This window comes from Penaeus chinensis, chromosome 21 (assembly GCF_019202785.1).
Source record: "Penaeus chinensis breed Huanghai No. 1 chromosome 21, ASM1920278v2, whole genome shotgun sequence".
Taxonomy (NCBI): Eukaryota; Metazoa; Arthropoda; class Malacostraca; order Decapoda; family Penaeidae; genus Penaeus; species Penaeus chinensis.
The window spans coordinates 10,818,388-10,823,387 of record NC_061839.1 but is presented as its reverse complement, the minus strand read 5'-3'; the positions used below and the strand labels follow the sequence as shown (position 1 = coordinate 10,823,387).

Here is a 5,000-nt window from a genome sequence, read left to right as displayed (position 1 = left end):
TGGGGGGGAGGTCGGAGGAACGGGCTGCCTGACATGTCAGAGGAAAGACTTACGGAGGCGGTTAAGACCGTAATCAGTTTACAAGGGTGAGCGGGGCACGTCGGTTGCGGTTAAAGGGGGAGTGATGCAGGGTTGGGGAGAGGGTAGGGAGTGACGAGGTTGTGATAAGGGTTGGGGCACGGGATGAGGAGGGGATATGGAGAGGGGATGGCATGAATTGGGCTGCGCGGGAAGGGGTGGGGAAAAGGCCGGCACTTACCCGGAGTTTGCCGTTAGCTTGAAAGCCTCTTACAGGTCTTTCCCCTCTTGAGTGGTCTTCCCTTGTTGATTATCATTCGTGATGTTCCGTTGGATTTTTTTTCTTTCTTTCTGTCGTTAATCTGTTGGTTATTGAGATACATTGTTCGCTGTATCTATCTTCGTTTCGTCCTCTTCTTTTCGTTTCTCATATTTACTATCTTTTCCATCTTTACTTTGTCATGGCAGCTATAGTTTTCGTTAAGTGATTTCTCTCTCTCCCTCTCTCTCCCTCTCTCTCTCTCTCCTTTCTCTCTCTCTCTCTCTCTCTCTCTCTCTCTCTCTCTCTCTCTCTCTCTCTCTCTCTCTCTCTCTCTCTCTCTCTCTCTCTCTCTCTCTCTCCTTTCCTCTCCTTTCCTCTCTCTCTCTCTCCTCCCCCCCTCTCTCTCTCTCTCTCTCTCTCTCTCTCCTCTCTCTCTCTCTCTCTCTCTCTCTCTCTCTCTCCTCTCTCTCTCTCTCTCTCTCTCTCTCTCCTCCCCCCCTCTCTCCCCCTCTCTCTCTCCTTCCCCCTCGCTCTCTCCTTCCCACTCTCTCTCTCCTTCCCCCCTCTCTCTCTCCTTCCCCCTCTCTCTCTCCTCCCCCCCCCTCCCTCTCTCTCTCCTACCTCCTCTCTCTCTCTCCTTCCCTCACTCTCTCTCCTTCCCTCACTCTCTCTCCTTCCCTCACTCTCTCTCCTTCCCTCACTCTCTCTCCTTCCCTCACTCTCTCTCCTTCCCTCACTCTCTCTCCTTCCCCCACTCTCTCCTTCTCCCTCTCTCTCTCACTCCTTTCTTCTCTTTCCTTCCCTCTCTCTCTCCTTCTCTCTCTCTCTCCTTCCCTCTCTCTCTCCTTCCCTCTCTCTCTCCTTCCCTCTCTCTCTCCTTCCCTCTCTCTCTCCTTCCCTCTCTCTCTCCTTCCCTCTCTTCTCCTTCCCTCTCTCTCTCCTTCCCTCTCTCTCTCCTTCCTCTCTCTCTCCTTCCCTCTCTCTCTCCTCTCTCTCTCTCTCTCTCTCTCTCTCTCTCTCTCTCTCTCTCTCTCCTTCTCTCTCTCTCTCTCTCTCTCTCTCTCTCTCTCTCTCTCTCTCTCTCTCTCTCTCTCTCTCTCTCTCTCTCTAGCTTTTTCTGTTGTGTTCGATTCGAATATCTTAGTGATGCACGTAGAAATTTACGGTCAGTGGAGGGCACTGGCACCAACTCAGCTGATAGGGCTAGGGTAGGGGAAGGGGGTTAAGGGGGGTTAGGGGGTTAAGGGGGCTAGCGTAGTCAGGGTCAAGGTTAGAATCCAAGGGCGAGGTTGAAGGTCGAGTTGGTGTTAGGATTATTGTGGTAATGTTTTTTTTTTATGTTTTTTTTATTTAATTTTTTGGTGATGGGGGGGAATCGAGCTGTAGCTGTTGTATTTTTAGTTGTGTTAGTTTGTTCAGTGCGTTCGTTTGTGGCCATGAGATCATACAGTGATTTTGTAAGACGACGGCGGTCGGTCGGTCGGTCGGAGTGTCGTGAGCTTGATGGCGAACGTCTTGACAAGGCTGATGGGCGTCGGTCGATGAGTTGCGGTGACGGGATGGAAGAAGTGGGGAGATGGATGGGGAGGAAGCATGGACAGAAGGGGAGGAAGGGAGGGAGGAGGAGAAAGGTGAAGACGGGGAATGGGAGGATGAGGAAGGGGGATGTTGGAGGAGGAAAATGTGAGAATAGGACAAGGAGAAGGAGACGGAGGGTGGGAGAAGGAGGTGGGAATGCAGGGGAAGGGATGGAGTGCAAAGTCTGTGGAGGGCGAGAGGGTGGACGGAAGGTGTCTGGGGCTGGGAGTGGAAGGGGGGGGGGGGGAGAAGAAGGGAAGGGAGGGACGAAACGGCAGAGACGGGACGGGGGTGGCAGGTAGGGTCGAGTTGCAGCATTGATCATGTTGCAGTACGCGTTTCATGTTGGCTAGTGGGGGAGGAGGGGCGAAGGAGAGAGCGTGATCATGTGTACGCGGTGGCCCTGTCTCCTCGGCCTTCCTCTTATGCCCCCCTTCCCCTTTCCTCTCCGCATTTCCCCCTTCTCTCTGCCCTCTTCCACCGCTTAACGCCGCCCATGTTTTACTGGCAATGTAACTCGACTCCGTAGCTATCCATGAGTACCTTAGGCTTCATGAGGATATATTCTCCTTTGCTCTTCATTAGTCATGTGTTGTGGCCCCTATCCCTCCTCCCCCCAGTGTGCATTATTCATACTTCGTGTCTATAATGTGAGGCCAAACCGCCTCGACAATTTCTGTATCACACTCGTTTGCTTCTCCTTATTGCCTCCATCGCCTCATAATCTTCGTTGTCGGATTCCTCTGCATATTCTTCCCTTTCCTCCTCTTCCTCCTGCTACTCCTCCTCCTCCTCCTGCTACTCCTCCTCCTCCTCCTCCTCCTCCTCCTCCTCCTCCTCCTCCTCCTCCCCCCATCTCCTCCTCCTCCTCCTCCTCCTCCTCCTCCTCCTCCTCCCCCTCCTCCTCCCCCCCATCTCCTCCTCCTCATTTTCATCTCTTGTTTCCTCCCTCATTTCCAAATGCATCCTTTGAAGCATGGTAAATGCGCTGACTCCCGTTGGAGAGCGTATGTATATATCTTGCGCCCAGAACAACAGCAGTCGATAGGAGTTACCCCCCCCCCTCTCCCCCCCCGTCCTCTGCCGTTTCGAGGATCCTTGAGAGCGATCGAGAAGCCATTTTCACGGTAGTCATTCATGGTTGCTTGCCGGGCAGACCTTAATTAGCGCTGCCGATTCTGGCGACGCTTTTCCCGATGAAAGAAAACGTAGAGCGGTGAAGAGGCACTTCATTGGCACCCGTCAGTAGCCTGAGTGTCTGCGGCAGCGAGGCGGGGGAGTGGGAATGCAGGAGGGGGATCAGAGGCACCGCTTTTCGACGAATGCACCGCGGGGGGGTTAGGAAGGGTCGAATTACAGCGAAAAATATGATTTAAAGAGGAATTGAAAAAAACCCATCTTATCGTGGTGGTATTTACCCATAGGTTCTACTATCTTTTTTTCTTAGAATGCCAGTGAAAACGAAAACGATTACTATATAAAAACCCTTTATCCCTGTAACACCTTTGTAAACTTACATCGTTCTGTGTTCTGCTATGTTTAATTAGGATATCTGTTATAGATTCATTTTCGCAAATTTAATTCATGTTTTTTTTCATAAGGTAATATTGAAGAACTAATGGTGTCGCTCGACCGTAGGGGGGTTAGTTGAAAAGGGATAAAGGTTAGGAGGCAAAGGAATAGGATAACTCAAGAAAAAAAAGGTTGAGGCCCCTGGCAACTACGTAATGAATTGGAACATAAATGAATAAGGAAGTTTGCCGAGTGAACATGAATAGGAAATCTTATAAAGGAAATAGGGAAGGAAAGACCTAGAAAACAATTGTGCAACCATGTACAAGTTTACACACTTGCTGTTCAATATTTCAGTTTTATCTTTGTGGCTTCGGGAAAATCTCTTTCTCTCTCCCTCCCCCCTCCATCCTTCCTTCCTCCCCCCTTTCCCTTTTCCTTATCCTTATCCTTACCCTTACCCTTACCCTTACCCTTACCCTTACCCTTTCCCTTTCCCTTTCCCTTTCCCTTTCCCTTTCCCTTTCCCTTTCCCTTTCCCTTTCCCTTTCCCTTTCCCTTTCCCTTTCCCTTTCCCTTTCCCTTTCCCTTTCCCTTTCCCTTTCCCTTTCCCTTACCCTTACCCTTTCCCTTTCCCTTTCCCTTTCCCGTTCACTCTCCACTCAAACTCTTACCCCAGCACTTTCTGTTTCTCCCTGTCCATGTGTTAAATAGAAAGGGAAGGGGACTGGAAGCTTTCTGATAATCCCATGCCTATCCACATAGTAACACGAAAGCCTGAGAGGACGTTGTGTCCATGCAAACTATCCAGCATTATAATTACTAGATATGGAAGATAATGGAAGAAGAATAGGGAAGTGGCTAAAGAGAAGGTAGGGACGGGGACGGGAAAGGTGGAAGGATAGGGGGGAGGGGGAGGTGGGGGACTGCTTCTGAGCGAGGGAGGGGGGGGGGTGGCGCTCTTTTCATCACGTTTAATGACAAACGTTTCTGGTTGTTGATAGTGATGATCGACGACATTGCTCTTTATTGGGCGGAGTGATTAACAGCGTTGCAGGGCGTCGGTCTTTTGTGATGGACGGCATTAGAGGTTATTGGTTGTGGCGAAGGGTTATTGTTGATGGGGTTATGCGCGCGGGACGGCCGTGGGGCAAGCTGCTGGTTTGCGATAACGATTTCGCAGTTTATTGTTCGTATAAACGGATAGCAAGTGGAGGTCAAGAAATCTCGGCCTGGGTTAGGGAGTATTAAAGGTTAGCTGTTGATATAGGCTTACGTAAACGCCGGCGATACGCAAATCAACGACTAGTTATTGCTCTTAATTTTCGTGGAATTGGCGGTGTACTGGTATATAACGGCACAAATAGAAGGGATGGTCTGTTCTCTTAGCAGTACGTTTGCTGTGTATAATTGTTTTTTATTACAGTTGCAAACGAACCTTATGATTAAGTTATTTCTCCAATTAAACGGGTTCTTTTATACTAAGGGAAGTAACATGATAGTAACTCGCCAAAGGCATGTGGCGGAAGACCCCCCACAAGACAGACGGACGAGAGAGTAAAAACGCTGGCAGGCCGTAGGTAACGAACGTGACGTAAAATGACGTAATCCTGAAGGGACACGTATCAGC

The 5,000-nt window shown here is 50.1% G+C and overlaps 1 protein-coding gene across 1 annotated transcript in view; it reads left to right on the top strand.

Moving 5' to 3' along the window:
* The window catches only part of LOC125036318 (pumilio homolog 2-like), a 190,417-nt gene that overhangs the window by 11,147 nt on the left and 174,270 nt on the right, over positions 1 to 5,000 (top strand). The window lies entirely within an intron of this gene.